The 19,074-nt window shown below is 45.6% G+C and overlaps 1 long non-coding RNA gene across 1 annotated transcript; it reads right to left on the bottom strand.

The window, feature by feature from the left end:
- Positions 1-299: 299 nt before the first annotated feature.
- On the bottom strand, positions 300-4,367 carry LOC310838870. Its single transcript, XR_014561191.1, has 3 exons — positions 4,240-4,367; positions 2,737-2,806; positions 300-539 (listed from the first exon to the last, which is right to left on the bottom strand). It is a non-coding gene; the product is annotated as an uncharacterized lncRNA (long non-coding RNA).
- Between the last annotated feature and the right edge of the window lie 14,707 nt (positions 4,368-19,074).

Genomic DNA, 19,074 nt, shown 5'->3' with positions numbered 1-19,074 from the left:
TTCTTTTCAGCTGCAATAGGGTACCCCCACAACCTTTTTAGTGCAGCCGTCTACTACCCACTACAGTGAGACTGCCGCCACCCAATGCATGAAGACAAGATGTTGCTACAGCAGGGTCTGTGGCAGCACAGAGCCTTTAAAAACAAAATACTTTTTTTGTCATCTGGAAAGACCCTGACGGATGCTGGATTGATGGAATAAATCAGAAGAGTTGAAGGTTCTTCAGGCTTCTTCCAGATGTTTTGGGTTTAGTAAAAAAGGAAAAGAAAAAGAGTCTGCCCCCCTGCCATCCTCGTAAACGAAACCCACATTTATTTTCATCAAGATTCAATTAAAATCTATCCTTTCCCCCGCAAGGCTGGGTGATGCAAGCTATGAGGCATGGCTTGAAAGCGACCTCATATCATACGCTGCTTGTTCTTTTCTTCAGGAACAACAAAGACAAATCGAAGCAGGCAAACTTCCCAAGGAGCTCAAGTTTCCAAAAGCTCTTCATCCATAGCTAGGTCCAGATTTCTGAGAGAGCCGACTGCTGACACCTGAAATATCATAGCACAGACAGAGGGTGTCAGTGGTACGCCAGAAGCTATTAGCTGTAACACAGGCATAGGTCTAAACCCAAGATGCCCCGGGCAACCCCCAGGGAGAAGCAACCGTTCAAGTCCTAGAAACAGGTCTTCTTCATTTCATAATGCTGAAAAAGTTTCTGTGCAGCAAAAATGCTTGCTAAAAACCTCATTAAATGTATACAGGAGCTGGTAGGGCACCCAACATGGCTGAAAACAAGAACATTTCTTCCAATGCCTTAGTCAAAATCAGAGAACCCCCACAGTGTAGGGGGGGACCATAGCTTAGCTGTAGATCTTACACTTTGCATGCAGAGGGTCCCATGCTAATAAGAATAGGGATGGAGGAGAAAGTCAAAGCCAAATCTAGCAAATCTGCACTTTCCAAAACAATATGAGAACTGAAGCACAGGGAGCCTTCAAAATTCACACGGACCAGAATTTTGTGAGGCAGTTTTCCAACCAGCCAATGTTCACAAAAATGCATATATTAGAGGAAAGTGTTGATTGGAATAAAGATATTAGTAAAAATAGCATACAGTATGCATTATGATAGAGGAAATTGCTTGCTATAATGTGTGTATCTGTAAAAACTGCATATTAAAATGTGTTTGTTAGGAGAAATCGGCACTAAAATGTGTATGATTTTTTTTAAATGAAAAATGCAAATGGCTTCAAAATGGGGAGAATTTAATTTAAGATAGAGGGGGAAAGAACCCAAGAAAACTAAAATGGGCAGATTTCCCATTCCTAGCTAGGAAATTATTATGTACAAAGCATGGGCCACTAGTCTAAGTGTAAGGAAAGCCTCCTAGGAACCTGGGTTTTTTTTTTTTGCAATTGTCAGGGAGATCCTGATAAGCTAAAAGCTTTGTGATAAAGTTCTTTACCTGGTAAGATAAAGTCCTTGATAAAACCCTTATAAGATAAAGCCTTAGGGTGCAGCCGCACCCCCGACGCTAAATGAGTTTGGTGTACTTGCACGGTCTTCCCACCATGAACTGTGAGACTCAGTTAGGATGTGGACCGAACTACACATTACACACCAATGTGCCCCTGCTTATTTGGAAACCATGACCACCCAGGAGATCTGAGCCTGCTTTAAATTTCTCATCCAGACATGTCCTTGTTGTGTGACCCCAGTAAAGAACACAAGCATGAGCCAGCATTAAGAAGGGGGACTGAGTCAATGAGAAGGAGATGGCTGCCTTGAGAACAGAGTGAAGAAACTGGTGATGACTCTCTGTTTGCTATGTGGATGTCAAGGTTGCAAAAGAGACTGCAGGTAAGCTGGAACCTCTGTTCTACGATAGAAAGGTTTGTGGAAAGCAGAATCTTCAGTGCATAGAGAAACCTACAACTTGAAAAGAACCCGATCACCCCACCCTACTACAGATTTTGCCAGTTTCTATTTTTGTCCACCTGATCAATTCCTGAGCAGGGGTTTTCCTTGCCTGCCTACCAGGCTCCACCCTGTCCCCAGAGGCAGATGGCACACAGCCAAGCGCCTCTTTCTTTCCTCTGTGGCATGAGCCTATTCAGCCCTTCCCCGTGCATAGTCCACACAAGCCTCACAATGAAACATCCAAGTGTATTCTCAGACTGATTTCCCTGCATTTGCAGGCTTCAGCTTGCTCCAGGATGAAATAGGCAGTGTCTGGGGGCCAGAGCAAAGGAGCCTTAAGGAAAAGGAGAAACTGCTATGCAGTGTTTAAGCTTGGTTGTGGCAGAGTCTGGAAAGAATGAAGAGAAACTGAAAGACAGTCGGCATTGCCCCATTCTGCTCAAACAGCCCTGGAAGAAGTGCATGCTAGCATCATCCTACCTTGTAGCCACATATTGTATCAGTTTCTTTTGCTTTTAATCTAAACAGGATCTTCATAGTCTTGACTTAAAATGCACATCGTTTCCCCCCGTCAATTAAAACCACATTCAGTACCTACCTTTCATTGCCCAGAAATCCGAACGCTACAGAGCCTGGAAAACAGACTTTATGTGTTTGTACTGCTGTTCTAGAGTTAGCCAACATTACTCCAGAAGTGGATGTGGACACCCCAGTTTTTCTACTGGCAACTTGTCAATCTAGAGTTGTTAAGAGTTTAATGTGAGAAGGCCATTTCACTTATGCTAATTCACAAATTTGTAAGCATAATATATTAGGGTGACACACCTTAACCGGTTGAATCTGTAATTCAGTCTTGTTCACACCAACCTGAGAGTTAGCCCTGCTGCACATAGTTCTGAGAAAATATACATAGGACTGTGTTGTAAAGCTTTTAGCAGGAATTTCAGCTGAGGGGAATTTCCGGCACCCGGAGTGGTGCACATGCTGTGCACCTGGTGGGCGGGACCATGGGGACGAAGCACCTATGGGGGCAGAGCAAGCCACCCATGGGGGGTGGGGTGGAGTGAGCCGCCAATGGCAGGCTGCTTCCTGGGCGGGGGGGGGGGGAGCCACACCGTTTTGCCAGCAGCCTTCCTCCCTTCCCTCTTCCTTTTGACAGCTAGGGGGTGGCCTCCCCCCCCCCCGGAAGCTGCCCAGGAGCAGAGGAAGGGGGTGGTGGGGACGGTCCACCCCGGGTGTCATCACTGAGGGGGGTGACATTTGGCGTGCCGCCTGCCCGTGACTCCCAAACCTCCCCCAAGCTGTCAAAACAATGGGGGAAGGCCGCTGGCAAGCCAGCGCAGCTTCACCCCTTCCCTGATGACTTGGGGTAGGCTTGGGAGTTGTGGGCGGGTGGCACGCCGAATGTCACCCCCCTCAGTGATGACTCCCGGGATGACCGACTCCCACTGCCCGCTTCCTCCACCCCTGGGGAGAGGGCAAATTATTATCAACGGGGATGATCACTCTTGTTGGCAAGTGTGCATTAGGGATTTAGTGCTGGTATAATATTACTTTGAGGTTTCCTTGCTCACAGTGACACTTTACCGGATCAAGAATGAAACCTCAAGAGATCCAGAATGTGAACCCAGGTTGAGGAAATGAGGAGATGCCCACTGACGATAGGCACCATACAGCCACTCTAAAGCTGTGTACACACGTCACCTCCAAAGCACATTCTTTCCCTCAAAGAGAGCACTGTAGTTTGTTAAGGGTTGCTGGGAATTTTAACTCGGGCCTCATCTGCACTATACATTTAAAGCAGTATCATACCACCTTCAGTGGTCATGGTTTCTCCCAAAGAATCCTGGGAACTGTTGTTTGTTAAAGAGTGATAAGAGTTGTTTGGAGAACCCTATTTCACCCAGAGAGTTACAGTTCCCAGAGTTCCCTGGGAAGAGTGATTGATTGTTAAACTACTCTGGAAATTGTAGCTTTGTGAGATACGTAGGAGCCACCAAACAACTCTCAGCACCCTTAGCAAACTACAATTTGCCTGTTCTGACCTCTGAGCTCATGTTATGGATGACTGCTAGTTCCCTGCCCCCCGAGACATAATAGCAGCATCATATGCTTTTAGTAGTGTCAGTAAGAATAGGGTTTTTGTCCTCTGTTTTGGGGAACAGTTAGGGACTGACAACACCACAGATAAGGTATCTCTTTTCCAAAGGGATCAAGGCTGCCCTTGCTAATGAACAGTCGCTCAAAGTCACTGTCTCTGACATCCAGGAAAACAGCTTCTTAAGAAGCCAAACACAAGAGCCTGAAGAGGGAGAGCTTGACACTTACCCAACTGCCTTGGGGTATGCAAGGATGGGAGCTCATTAGGAAAGAACTAGCTGTGCTGTGCCAGCTGATTTTGCTGAAAACACTTCTGTAATGAGGGCCAGCTCTGGCAGGCAGAGAGCCCTGCTTGAGCTCACCTGAGCATCAGCAACCTGATGCCGCGACTCACTGTGGGCTCTTAGGCTGCCATTGTTACCACCACCACCCCACATACACACATGCATCTCATGTCCTTTCCACGGGATTGCCAGTGAACACCCAGACCCAACCTCCCTCCAGTAGGGATGCTTCTTAGCTGAAAGGGTCATCATCAGGCTCCCCCATAAATATTTCATATTCACAGTTTCTGGGCGCATCTCAAAACCCATTTATTACCCATTCACCCATATTTGTTTACACAAAGCTCTCCTGAAGGTTATACAATGTCCGCTGTTTATTGAGCATTCGTCCTATGCGTCTGTGTGGAGGTTATACAAATTCCCATCAATCAATTATGTTATCCCACATTTTCAGGTGTGTTTCCCCATCACTTTCCTTACAGTGAAAAGTCAATTCTTAATTTTTAAAAGTGGGTTTGTTGCACCAGAGTGCTTTAATCGATTTTAATTGTGCAGAACTCCCACAAAATATGGCTAGTTTGGAGGGGAGTATTTGTTGATTCAGTGTCAACAGGCTAAGTTTCACCTCAGTTCTGGTCCCCTTAAACCAAAGGACCTTTTATCTCTAAACCACTACCAGAAAGGCAGTATGGAAGCAATCTTGGAAGGAGGGCGATTAGGAAGAGGAGGGGGAGAAAGATTTATGCAGAACTAAAATCCCAAATGGTTTCAGCAGTAAATTTACACGTACATTCTCAAGCCTGCAGTTATGTTTCTCACCCTAGCATACCAAGAGATGGTTATCTTGCAGGGACTTCTTTCACAGCATCAATGTTTTCTGAAAGAACTACCTCAATTGTGAGGGATCCCAATGTAAGTTCTTTACGGAATGGATTTAATAGCCTTAGCCTCTCCCTTGGAGATGTTCTGTTATCAGATTCCTTTGTTCCTTGCTAAAAGTGATGGCAGACTTCCAAGTCTATGAGCCTTTGGCACATAACATTACCTTTACCCACACACATTCACACAGAGAGAGGTGGGGAGGGGGAGAAGAGAGGTATCTTGATAATAAGTAAAATATGGGAGGTAGGGCTCTTTTACACGGCTACAATAGGAAGTCATCTTGGAAAGCTCTCCATGGGGCAGCTGCCCCACATGCAAAGGCATTTCCCGCACCCTGGCACATTGCACAGACCTGCTCTCACCACACATTTTGTCTGCAAGCCACAGTAAACTGCAGCCAGAATTTTGAAGGTGGCATGAAGACAGATCATGGGGTGGGATCCCCAGTGGCATGACAAACTGGGATACATGGTGAAATCGCTCACTGGCTAGAGAAGACACCACAGAAAAGCAAGACTTGAGCTGTGGTCTCAAGCACTGTACCTCTGCTGTGTCACTTTAGAAAAAGAGGTTAATGAGAGAGGCCAAGATGCTGCCAGATCCCTTTCTGTTCCACCCGTTGCGAAATCTGCCTTCTGCACTGATGTAGCCTCATCATATACAATTGCTCTTGCCATTTCAGCATAAATTTCCTACACGTACGCTCTCTCCACCAAAACTGATGAACAACACTGCACAGTTTTGCCATTGCCTCCCAGTGTGTAGGGAGGGAAACTTCGCATGGAAAAAAATAAACAAAGTTCAAGGCACAACCGAAGCCAAATCTCCTCAGCTGAGAGGCCCCGAGGCCAAAGAGCTAAGTCACTGCAGAAACTTGGATCATGTCTTCTTCTAAAAGCTTTTTGATCCTTCCCCGTAAATCAGCATTCTGTGAAATCAGGGTGGCCCTCAGCCTCTGCTGCCTTTCTAGGCAGAGCATTTGTCTTTCATTTTGTAGGTAACAAGCAACAGCAGCAGCAGCCCTCTGTCACTGGGCAATGGGATTCGGCAAGTGTGTGCATGTGGGTGGGTGGGAGGGAACCAAAGATCTGGAGGAACACTTTTCATTTTTCATCGTAGTTACACATCAAGCTGGCACGGCATGATGGCTGAGGCTGCAAAAATCTATAAATTGCAATCTAGTCTACACAGGCTTCCAACGGAGAACACGCTTGGTGGGTTAGAAGACAGTAGAACCTCCCATGCAGGCAAAGTGTGGGTGAATTGTATCTCCATCTCTCCTCTGTGCTGTCTCCATCCTGCCTTACTTCCACTGGTTGTAGCCATTGAGTCATCAGCCTCTGCGACCCCAAGAAAACCAGCAGAGTCCTGGTTTAGTGACAAGTACCAGAGTTTTGAGAGATGGTGACCTTATCATCATCAGAAGCGAATGGACCAGCTGAAAGCAAACACGTGCATCTCCCTTACACAGGACTTGCTCATGGGACATCCAAGGGAAGCTGTCCGCCAAAATGCAAAACCTCAAGAGCAGCACAACTCCACAGAGCCTTCGCAAGGTCCTGTGCCTGCATTTCTGAACTTGATTTATAGCTGTTATTAATAGCTGAAGCAGTCCCAGCACAGACAATTAAAAGGCCATTGCAATAAATAAACAATTGTTGTAATGCCATAAAGCCACAAGTTGGAAGGCCAAGCAAAACTATGAGCTGGCTGTGCCAGAGGGGACCTGGCTGTCCGAATCAGCCAGGCACGCTTGTTCCCCAGGGGCTGAGCAGCTGCAGAGGCTGTGAAAAGCAGAGATCCCAGCCCTGGCTGAACTGCTGCTCTGCTGCAGGCAGATCCACCTGCTTCGGCCTGATGGCAATTGCTGCCACAAGTGACACCCTCCTGGGGAGCTACAAAAAGGCAATGGAAAAGCATGACTTTGGATTCGTGCCATTGTCCAGCCTGAGACGAAGTCTCTCCCTTTTCTCACATAGAGGCATCTAGAAAAAGGAGGAGCAGGCAGAAATGACCAGCTGAACATCTAGCTCCAAGACTCCGAGAAGCTCACTTCTTCTCTTTGATATTTTGCGGAGAAGTCTACCTGGGACCGTTCCTGCTGCCATTGAATACATAGGAGCAGGGCTAGTACAGCATAGCAGCTGAGCATCACTGCCTTTAGAATGCTGCATTCCACTCTAGAGTTCTCTTCTGGCATCTAAGATGGGTGCAGATGAGTACATGTGGGTGCAGATGAGTACAAGGGCAGCCTCTGAGACTGGAGGGACCAGAAAAGGGAACATACTTAAGATGTGTCTCCCACACCCACAGCTTGTGAAAGGATTCCTAGCCCTACCTCCCTATTCCACACAGTCCCAGTGAAGGCTTCATTGCTACAGTCAACAAGCAAGTCTAGTCCCACACCCTGTCTTAGCATAACAATGTGCTTCAGGTTAAGCACATGTTACAGCTATTACAGTCCATCAAAGGCCTGGAGAGAAGCACACTGGAAGGGACTTGGCTGTGGACATAAGAACATAAGCCCTGCTGGATCTAGTCCAGCATCCTGTTCTCTCATTGGCCAAGCAGATGCCTATGGGAATCCTGCAAGCTGGTCATGCACCTGGTCAGAAAGGAGCCTGGTCACCCATCAGTCTCTGGCAGAGCAATTTTATTATGTTCAAAGCAAGTGTTCCCAGTAAGGTGGTAATTTATGAGCCAGTTATTGCAGTGCTGGGGATTCCACCTCTGTGCACTGGAAGCAAGCCCTGCAATTTCCTGTCCATATCCTGACTTGCTCCAGGCAAGGACTGAACGCTTCCCACAGAAGCCCCTAGAGGCAGATGCCCCCAGTTTAGCAGTGCACCATGTCCACACTGCTCATTTGTCACACATCCATGTCAGATGAAGCAGGAGGGATGATAACTGTTTAAACAGAAACACTGTGGCATGTAAGACGCTCATACTGATATACTCAAAGCTACCTGCAGTGCTGATGGATGCAGAGCTTGCAGAAAGATCATGGTGCTGGCATTGCATCTGATCTGTTGGTTTGGGCCACTACAGTACCATGGATCAGAGCCCGTGGCCCTCCAGATGTGCTTGAACTCCATCTCCCAACATCTCTGACCACTGACCACGCTGGCTGGGACTGATAGGAGTGGGAGTCCAATGACTTCTGGAAGGCCACAGGTCCCCTATCTCTGCATCGCAGGCACTGGCATAGAGAAACAAGTGGCCCAGAACGTACATCTCCTCTTGAATTGCTTTTCGTTTCCTCATAGCGGTCAATAGCCAGAGCTCTGCAGGAGTTTTGGCAGCAGGATCCCTACCTCTCTTGAGAAAACATGCGGTGTTTGTGTTTGCTTGACCCTTCGCTCCTTGGGGTTGGGATGCAGGCCAGACTGTCGTGCGAGGGAAATCCCTGCCGCACACAGAGCAAGCAGCAAAGAGGGTCTCTGTTTGGAACTTCTCCCGCCTCTTGGGTCACCCGCCAGATGCATCAGAGAGGTGGGAGATCCCTCAAAGCAAAACTCTAGGAAAGTGCTGCCTACGTTTTTCCAGCTGGGCTTCCCCCATACTTTCTTGTCTAGAGAAGCTACACTGATTTCTCTCTCGGGTGTTCTCTCTGTCTTCTTTGCAGAATTGCAAGGCATGAAAGGGGTGTAAGAAGAAATCAAAATTGGGGACCCATTGCTTGAGCATTTTACTAGGCTGAAAACCATGGGCTGAAAGCATGTGCAACAGCTATGGGGAACCTTTGGCCCTCCAGATGCTGCTGAACTACAACTCCCATCATCGCTGGCCATTGGCTATATTGGCTGGGGCAGATGGGAGGGAGTTGTAGTTCTTCAACACCTGGAGGGCCAAAGGTTCCCTACTCCTAATGTATTAGCACCAGCCTTTTCCCCCACCCCATACACTGAGGGCAATGGAAGCCAATCCTCTGAATGACTAAAGGTTTGGGAAATCCTGCATACTAATGTTAAGTATAATTGTTTAATTGACACTGAAATGGAGAATGCCTGAATGTGTATTACTGAAGGGGATTTTCCATGGAGCTATATTATACACTCTGAGCTCCTTGGTGGGTTGATAATTAACTGTTGATTGTTCTCTGCTCTAAATTGCGTGTGCGTCTTTGATCATGTGATAAAGGTATTTGGTTGCAAATCTCCATCTTGGAAGGGTGGTAGATGTTGTCTTTGATTCTCAGGCCCTGTAAGAGAAAGATGTAAATGAAGCTCTCCAGAAGCATACAGCTCCAGACAAAACGGAGCCTGTAAGGAGAGAGAGAACCCTTTGATTCTAGTTCTGTTTGGAATGATCTTTTATTTCTAAGATGAGCCTGTGATTGACAGCAGAAGGTATTGTATGGAAATTTGGATGTATATCTTTGATGTTTTTTGTTCTGTTCTGAAGAAAGTTCTGCAAGTTAAGTTTTGAACAATCTAATGGGTCTAGAGAACGTTTCATTCCAAAAGGAGTCAGTTTTTATGCATCCAGAGTCTTCCAGCTGCACAATATTAATATCTGCAATCATTAATAGGTTGATAACAGTGAGCATAATCCACATGTTGGTTGAAAAGTGCTACAGCTCTGAGGTCAAGCACATGATGCTTTGCATGCGGGAAGTCTCAGCCTCAACCCCTCGCATCTTCAGGTAGGGCTGGCAGACACCCCCATCTGAAAGTTTGGAAAGGAGCTGCCAGTCAGTGAGACAATGCTGAGCTAGATGGACCAGAGGCCTGACTGTGCATGAGGCAGCTTCTTGTGTTCTTGTGTGGGCTTGGGCTTCTCTTGCTACAATTTGGAGTAGACGGTGATCTGGACCATGTGAAGGATCTTATGAAAAAACCAGGCATGCTGACATAAGTGTTTGTTGTGAGCGGAAAGGGGGCCAGGCTGGGTGTGTGATTTAGTGCTAGGTGGTGGAGTCGTCACGTGAAGCCTGGGCGAGTTCAAGGTCCAAAGAAAATAGAAGATGCTTTGGCATTTGCTGCTTGATTGCACAGAGTGGCACGTGAGAGACACAGGCCTTCATCCAAGAAGGATCCTTGGCACATGGTGGGTGTGGTTGACTTAGCGCCAGACAGTGCCTTGGGCAAAACAGGTGTTGCATCAGAAGGGAGCAGAGAGAATGTGGAGCACAGGTGCAATCTGGTGGGATGCAATCTGGGCAAAAAGATTCCTGCATTGCAGGGGCTTTGACAAGATGATCCTTGTGGTCCCTTCCAACTCTGTGATTCTGTGAATGAGAAAGTTGTGCTTAGGTATAAGCTCTGGCACAAACCCTTTGCTCTTAAAATTAATGGAAGATGGGAATCATTGGAAGGCAAACAGTGTGGTACCACCTTTTTTTAAAAAAAAAAAGGCAATTCATTATATTACTTAAATTCCTTTCTCACTCTCTCCCAAAGGCTTATGGCTGCCACCCAGCCATATTTTGGAAGCACCCTCCACTATAAATAGAAAACTTGTGTTCCTATAAACATACTATCTCATAAAGAAGGAAATTTATAGTGGAAAACGGTGGCTGTCTCATGAATGCCAGTCAGAGGTGCCACGCAAAAAAACAGCTAGAGGGGTTGTGACACATCCGCTTGCCAAGACCTGCTGGGAGATCAAAGCACATGGCCTAATCCCTGCACATGGGCCCATGAACCCACACCAGGTTATATATAAACAATAATAAACAGCCTCATGACAAATCCCCATTAGGTGATTTAGGCAGGAGAAGAGTGACTTGTCCCAGGCAAGTCAGTGAACTTCATAGTGGAACAACTAAATCTGAATTTGAGGGTGCGACACTTCCAAACTGTTGCTATTTTTAGGTGGGTTTCAAATGCAGGTTGCGCAATTAAACCTGATCTGGAATTCATGCACAACAAGCACACTTCCTCCCAAACGCTGTACTTTTTGTGACAAGGAAGGTGCACTGGAAAGTGTAGGATAAGACTTGCTTTGACGCAATGTCATCTTAACTCCTCAGCAAACAAATCAAAATGGATGCTGAAGAAATAGCTGATGTTGTATAACCTGCTTACAAACACATCGAGATGAATGCTCAATAAATAGATTGTCCAGAAGTTCTCTAGGTCTCTCATATCCACAGACTGGTCTATTAACAGCACCTCCATAGCTTCCAAAATGGAGGCATGGGGAAATGACTGCATCCTATTGGCTGACAAGGGAATGCAAATGGAATAGAATGAAAGGAAACCCAAATCTTATACACCAGAGGTGGAGAATCTTTTTCAATCCTTTCCCCCTGGTCATCAGCCATCTGGAGGCCATGTGCCACTGGCAGGTGGAGCCAGAGGCAAAAGGGGGTGAGGCAAAGGTAACTCCTGCCGTTGCAGAGTATGCTACATTCCAGCCACCCAAAAGTGACAAGACCCACTCCCCTCATCCCTCCGCACCTCTCGATTCAAGCAAGCAAGAGGCATTGAGACAATTCAAGGACACATTTGAACTATCCAAATCCAAGAGTACATTTCAGCCTGGGGAGAGGGGTAGGGTCTGGGGAGAGTATTGCTCAGGGTCAGGTGGAATGTGAACTATGGGTTAAATCACAAAGTGCTTGGTCTCATGTCCTGAGTAAGCACATCCACCATGTCTAGATGTTCCAAGATAAGAGAGCAGGTGCACCAGGTTACCACAGGAACAGGGCAGAGATCAGGTGTATGACTTGCTGAGTCATTCACCCCCCTGTTGATTCAGGAGTGTAGAGACATGGCGATAGCTCCGCTGGTAGAGCATGATACCCTTAATCTCAGGGTTGTGGGTTTGGGTGAAAGATTCCTGCATTGCAGGGAGTTGGACTAGATGGTCCTTGTGGTCCCTTCCAAGTCTACCATTCCATGACTCTATGGCACCAAAATGATAATAGCCTCCAGGGCACTGCTTTCATTACGTTCCTGTTCCGGTGTCCTGTTGCATGTCCTGATGTTATCCTGTTTGCTGTCAGGGTCTGACTCTGAACCTGTGAGAGTCAGGGGGAAGGTTGTGGGTTTTTGCACAGCAGCGTTAGCTAGCATGGTGATAGTGTTACCTGATGTGTACATCTCTACCTTTACTTCAAAGATCAGAAGAACTGTATGTTGTAGATAGTGGTGTTAAGGTTTGTCTTGTGTCTGGAGACAATAAACACTTTGTTACCTTGAACCGTGTGGGAGACGAGTTTTTCGCTTAACCGGGGACTCTGGAAGAAGACTGCTGGGAGCAGGAAAACTCTGAAGACTCTGCTGGGGCTCCACATACTCTGATGATACATCACAAAGGTTGAGGTGTGGTGAATTATCAAGCGACTTCCACAAGTCACCAACACAGGTAAGGAGGCGTGGACCGCCACATTTTACCCCTGGGCTTGAGGTTCTCCACCACCTCTGAGTAAGCTTAGCTGAGAACAATATGTTAGTAGGCAACTAAGTTTTAGTCACAGTAGACCGTTTGAAATTAATGGACCCAACTTAGAGATGCTTATCAATTTCAGTGTGTCTGCTCTGAGTGAAATGTAGTTGAATACCACCCAACTGAGACTTGTAGACTTGTACAGTAAAGCAAAAATTACAGTGAAATCGTTGAGGTGTCTAAAGGAGACAAGGCAGTAACGGGTGATTATAAATTGGGAAAATGTTTTCCTGTCACACACAAAAAGGCAAAAATTCTAGATACCCTAAATGACATGGAACTGATCATGGGGAAGGAAGGCAACCCTGGACTTAAACTTAGGAACACCCAGCACCTGGTGCAAAATGTAAGTGCTGCTAAACTGATTGGAACAGTGACCACAGGGCTATCAAATTCAGCCCATGTGGGAGTGGACGGTTGCCAAGAAAACGCTGCATGGTCACATCTGACTTCAAAAGAGAAATGTCTAAAAATGATGGGACTGGTGAAAAGGAAGTTGAAACGGAAAGTCAAGGGGATCAGATTTCTCCAGAACGCTTGGGAGTTATTCAAAACTACAGTAATAGATTAATAGAATCTCTTCTGCTTATGTACATACTGCACACCATGAAAGGTACCACCACAGCCCAGAGCTTGCCAATATGGTTAAAAAGTATAATTAAGAAAGCAATTAGGCAAGGAGGACTCCTTCAGAAAACAGAAGCCTTGTCCAAACAAGAATCATGGAATTGTTTAGATGGAAGGGACTGCAAGGGTCCAGCCCCCTGCAATGCAGGAATCTTTTGTCCAATGTGGGCTCCAACCCATGACCCTGAGATTAAGAGACTTATGCTCTTCCCACTGAGCTATCCACCCTAGGAGAACTGTTAAAAAATCATTTCCTTATAATTCAGTGAGAATTACCGGTATATGAATAAACAAGTAGAGAGAGTGCTCTTGTGCTTGTGAGCTTCACTTCAGCATCTGTTTGGCCACTGTGAGAATAGGATGCTGGACTAGATGGGCCCTTGGCCTGATCCAGCAGGGCTCTGCTTGTGTGGCAAGAACTGACTTCCAGGAAAGAGCACAGCTGGCACATCAGCCAAAGCTGATAAAAGGCACCACTGTGTAGTCACTGGTTTCACCTGAGCCTCGAACAGCAGCACCAGATCAAGTCTCTGATCTGCCAGGGAGAGTGCAACCCTATCCGAAGGAGGTTGCACCCTTAATCCTAATGCAGAACGAGAACCAAACAGCAGCAATTCCATAAGTTTCCATCATGTTCACTAGGAGCCAAAAATCACTGCCAAATGAAAGGAACTGGAGCTTCCAGATAGTTACCACAGCTAATAGCTCAAGATGAAAACTTGACACTTCCTCCCACCTCCTCTGTTAGTGACAATGTTGGTGAAGTTCAAATTCAGTTTATAAATATATATGTTTTTAAGATTTGCCCCATACAGACTTGAACAATTTCACCAGGGATGAAGGGTATGGGTAACAAATAATACAGTCTTCCAGAGGTTACATAGGAGTAGATTCCCAAAGGCTGCATCTTTAAGGGGCTTGCCATATGCCTTGAGGTCTCTTCTCTGCTGGGGAAGTTCAGCAGGCATGAAACTAGAAAGGCCATTCCAGCCTGATGGATGGTGCACGTTGCAATCCATCAGCAGGCATTTCCCTTTCCCTGCAAGAAGGATGATGTGAGCCCGCAATAACTTACACATCAGTGTAGGAGGGCGCAGGTGAAAGTGCACCCTTCCTCGGACAGCAGCCCTTTCTCCCAAATGGCACTTAACCAGAATTTACAGTGTCAAAATAAGGTGGCAGTTTGGGTATTGTGGGTACCCAACTGGAAACCGCCAAGAGCTGTTCCCTGCACCTAAAGCTTTCCACTATTTAGAGAGGCTCTGTTCCAGGCCCTTGCTCCTGGCAACTGCTCAAGAAAACATCATCTCTCTGCACAAAGCTATTTACGGGCTGTAAACACCAGCCAAAATCAACCTGAGCAGCTGAGGGTGTGCGTGTGTGGATAGAGACCTGTCCCTGTTCACTCTGTTCTTCCATGCGCAACGCAGTGAGTGACAGAAGTGTTCATTCCTTTGCATTCCCAGTCACAAGTCAGCCCTCGTCTCCTACTTCAAGTAATCATGTTCTGGCGTTAACAGCAGCCATAATTCCATTAGGTGGCCCTAGGGGCACCCGCCTTTCAGCTCCTCATCTGTACAGTCAGGATAATTGGATAGGCCTACCTTGTCTGGATGCTTTCCATAGGCTTTTAACCTCATGGCCGTGGGTTCAAGCAAAAAGATCCCTGCATTGCCGGGGTTTGGACCAGACGGCTCTCAGAGTCTCTTCCAGCTCGACAATTCTATGATTCTATGCAAAGTGTTTTGAAGAACATAAATGATAAATGTTGTTTAGTCGTTTAGTCATGTCCAACTCTTCGTGGCCCCATGGACCAGAGCACGCCAGGCACCCCTGTCCTCCACCGCCTCCCACAACTTGGTCAAACTCATGCTGGTAGCTTCGAGAACACTGTCCAACCATCTCGTCCTCTGTCCCCTTCTCCTTGTGCCCTCCATCTTTCCCAACATCAGGGTCTTTTCCAGGGAGTCTTCTCTTCTCATGAGGTGGCCAAAGTATTGGAGCCTCAGCTTCAGGATCTGTCCTTCCAGTGAGCAGTCGGGGCTGATTTCCTTCAGAATGGAGAGGTTTGATCTTCTTGCAGTCCATGGGACTCTCAAGAGTCTCCTCCAGCACCATAATTCAAAAGCATCAATTCTTCGGTCATCAGCCTTCTTTATGGTCCAGCTCTCACTTCCATACATCACTACTGGGAAAACCATAGCTTTAACTATACAGACCTTTGTTGGCAAGGTGATGTCTCTGCTTTTTAAGATGCTGTCTAGGTTAGTCATTGCTTTTCTCCCATGTTGTCTGTGTAGCCTGGTAATTGACCTCCATGGATAGATATGCACTACAGAGCAGGAAAGGGGGAAAGTTCAGCCTCCAAAGTATTGTGTGCATCCAACAGGTGCCGAGGCAACTTGTGCAGGAGACACATAGTAATCGCAAGAGAGGCGAATGCACTACTTGCAGAAGAGTTTCGTTTTCCCAGATTGGAAACCGACAACAACTCTGCAGCAGGAACATTATGAAAATGTGGTGTCCACAACCACAAGAGGAGAAGAGATCCTTAGTGGGCAAAGAAATTAAGGGGGAACCCACACCTCCCATACGAACTGATCGTATGGAATAGCACCCACCCACTCCTACTTAGAGCCACCAGTTGGCCTACCTTGCCTGTAAGTGTTCCTGACTCCTCTTTCCCCCAGTTCCTTGCTAGGAATTCCTCCTCGCAACATCTGGAAGAAACTATAAAGAATGCTGCATCCGTGCCCACCTGCTTCCACTTAGGAATAAGGGATTACTTGCCTTTTATTTGAGGGGAAAGAAAAGATTTAAATCCCTGCTGCCCCTTTCCCACCTCCCACTGCTTTGGCTCCCTGCACCCCCCCCAGCCCCCCACCTTTCCTGCAGCACATATGCTAGGATGAGCTCAGGAATGCAGTTTTTATTCCTCGGACCTTCTTTGATTTACAAATACAGTGAAAGCACTGATTAGTAATTGTCCACACATTTGTTCACACACTATCAGCAGGATTAAGGATTTTTATTTAATTTTATTGCATTTCCAATTTTATTGCCGTTACAAATGGTGATAACAACCTGCGATTGTGCAAACACTCTGGCTTAATTGTAATCTGGAATAAATAAGGGCTCAACCCGAGTTGATAAGAACAGTCATAAATTGGCATTGGAGATATGCAGAAAGCAGACACTCCTTTTTTCTACGCTTGAAACATCCTGATTATATGTTCAGAAGGCTGGTTGCTGGCTAATGATTGCGAGGATTTAAAATCAAACAAACCAGAGATTGGAGGAAATGTCCTCTTTTTTGCATTCATATTTTGTCTCTAAAATGGCAGTTCAAGTATGCTTAAAGGGTAAATAATCTGCTCTTTGAATACATCCAAATATTGAATCTAGTCTGTGCCCATAATTGTATTAACAGAACCTTCAATATCAGTAATTATTATTCCACATGGCATTCCTTTATTATTCCAGTGATCTGGAATGCAATTTAAGGAGTATGGTATCATACCTTCCAACTTCCTATTCTATTGTTGTTGTTGTTGTTCATGTTATTATTCTTCTATCTATACCCTGCCCATCTGACTGGGTTTTCCCAGTTTATTATATATAAAAACATAATAAAACAGTAAACAGCAAAAAAAAACAGGGCTGCTTTCAGATTGCTCAGGGCTCGGATAACGCCATACCCTCCAACATTTCTCCAATGAAAACAGGGACATCCTACTATACCCTCCAACATTTCTCTGATAAAAATAGGGACGTCCTAAGGAAAAGTGGGACTTTCTGGGATTGATTCAGAAACTAGGTTTCCTTTTGTAAATCCAGGACTGTCCCTGGAAAATAGAGACACTTAGAGTGCCTTTGGTATAGATATCCTGTGAGTTTCATCAAGGGACGGTTTGTTTTGCCCAACTGTTCAAAGGAAACACCCCACAACAAGGCCAATGACACCACTGGGCGATTTGTCCCAGAAAGGATTAAGCGAGGCAGAGGACTCCACTAGGATTGCAGCCAGCTGTCAGTCCAGAGGCCCTGATTGTCCTTTGAAAAGCTTTAAAGCAGCAAGAGACATTGTAGCTGGAGAATCGTTATAGAAATAAGACTGATGTAAAGATGAAGGGTACTTTTTCAAAGTATCAGAGAGCTATTAAGAAGTTTTTATTACCCTGTATATATAGTCTATATCAGGACAGACCCAAGACATTTTACTGCCTGAGGTGAACCAGAAAATGGTGCCCTCCCCACCTGGGAATAAGATCCATTGAACTAAATGGGACTTACTTCGGAGTAGACCTTGCATGGTTTGTTAGTGTGTGTGCAATATTTACCGTATAAACAATTAAACATTACAAAACACTATAGTGGTATGCAGCGATAAAATAATAAAAATACTGCAGTTAAAAAGAGATAAAAGAAACTTTGGAGTCAACTCATCCTTCTGAGAAAGCTTGTAAAAACAAAAACAAGAAGTTTTAAGCATCTGATGGAATGTGCAGAATGTCAGGGCCTGTCTAGCTCCAGCAATGGTTAGTGACTTTATAAATCCTTCTCTAGCATAAAAGCTACTTTTAAAGAAACTGTTACCTGCACAAAACCCCACTTGAAATTTGGCAGGCTTAATCCATTCAGTAGGATAATCTTTGCCTGCAAATTTCATCCACTTATGTGAAAAGCGAAAAAGGTATAGCCATTGTTAGATCCACTTTTATAGACAATGGGGGTAAAAGAGCCAGTGTTGAGAGCCAGTGTAGTGTAGTGGTTAAGAGTGGTAGTCTCGTAATCTGGGGGAACCGGGTTCGTGTCTCCGCTCCTCCACATGCAGCTGCTGGGTGACCTTGGGCTAGTCACACTTCTTTGAAGTCTCTCAGCCCCACTCACCTCACAGTGTTTGTTGTGGGGGAGGAAGGGAAAGGAGATTGTGAGCCGCTTTGAGACTCCTTAAAGGGAGTGAAAGGCGGGATATCAAATCCAAACTCTTCTTCTTCTTCTTAAAACTAAGCTGCTGATTTAACAGATAAGATATGGAGCTAAATAATGAAGCAAGTTGGAATGACACAGAACAGATCTGAAACTGATTAGGTTGCTTCCAAGCATTATAGATACAGATACAAGATGAAAATTGTGTTTACTATACACCCAGGGTAAATGCAAACTTTGGGTGGTATCCAGTGCCTTTGGCCTGTTAGCATGAGGATTTATGCTAGTTCAACACAACTTTCCTTCTCCGCCCCTCTTGCTAATCCCATGCTCTCCCCAAATTGGAAGACTGGGAAGGCCCCATTGCACTACTGTAGTTTAAATCTTTTCACTAACAGAACGAGAGAATTACTGCTACTTTGGATATAAACTTCTGTTGCTATCTCTGTTTCCAGCACCCCTCTGACTACTTGTCTCTAATCAAATAGCTGTCTTACCATTCAAAAGCCCATACAAAGCTCAGACACTTTAGATTGTAGATTACTTTTGAAATTGTGTTCTGTTTTTAGCTTTGTCATCTTTTGTTTCATGTCGTTATGCTTATGTGTTGGGATTTTAAACTGTATTTATATGTTGCAGGAATTAATTACTCATGCTTTTGTGCATGACCCTGGAATCTTTCGATGAAGAATGCTTAAGAAACAAGACTGGGGTCTTGGACAAAAGAAACGTCTGCATATGCAACAATGGCTCTAGTATGCTGATTTGCTCAAACTATCATAGTGCCAAGGCATGCTGAGAAAAAATAGCTGGTGCTTCTAAAGCAGGGATGCAAGTTCCAGAGCCTGAAAAGGTTTCTGTGCCTTTAAGCATTGTATAGAACAGATAACTCCACTTGATAGAACTTTTTATCCTGCTCTTAAAGGTACAGGAGTCCCCTTGAAGT

Source organism: Podarcis gaigeae, assembly GCF_964106915.1.
Source record: "Podarcis gaigeae genome assembly, chromosome: 2".
NCBI lineage: Eukaryota > Metazoa > Chordata > Lepidosauria > Squamata > Lacertidae > Podarcis > Podarcis gaigeae.
This window is presented reverse-complemented; position numbering and strand designations above follow the sequence as displayed.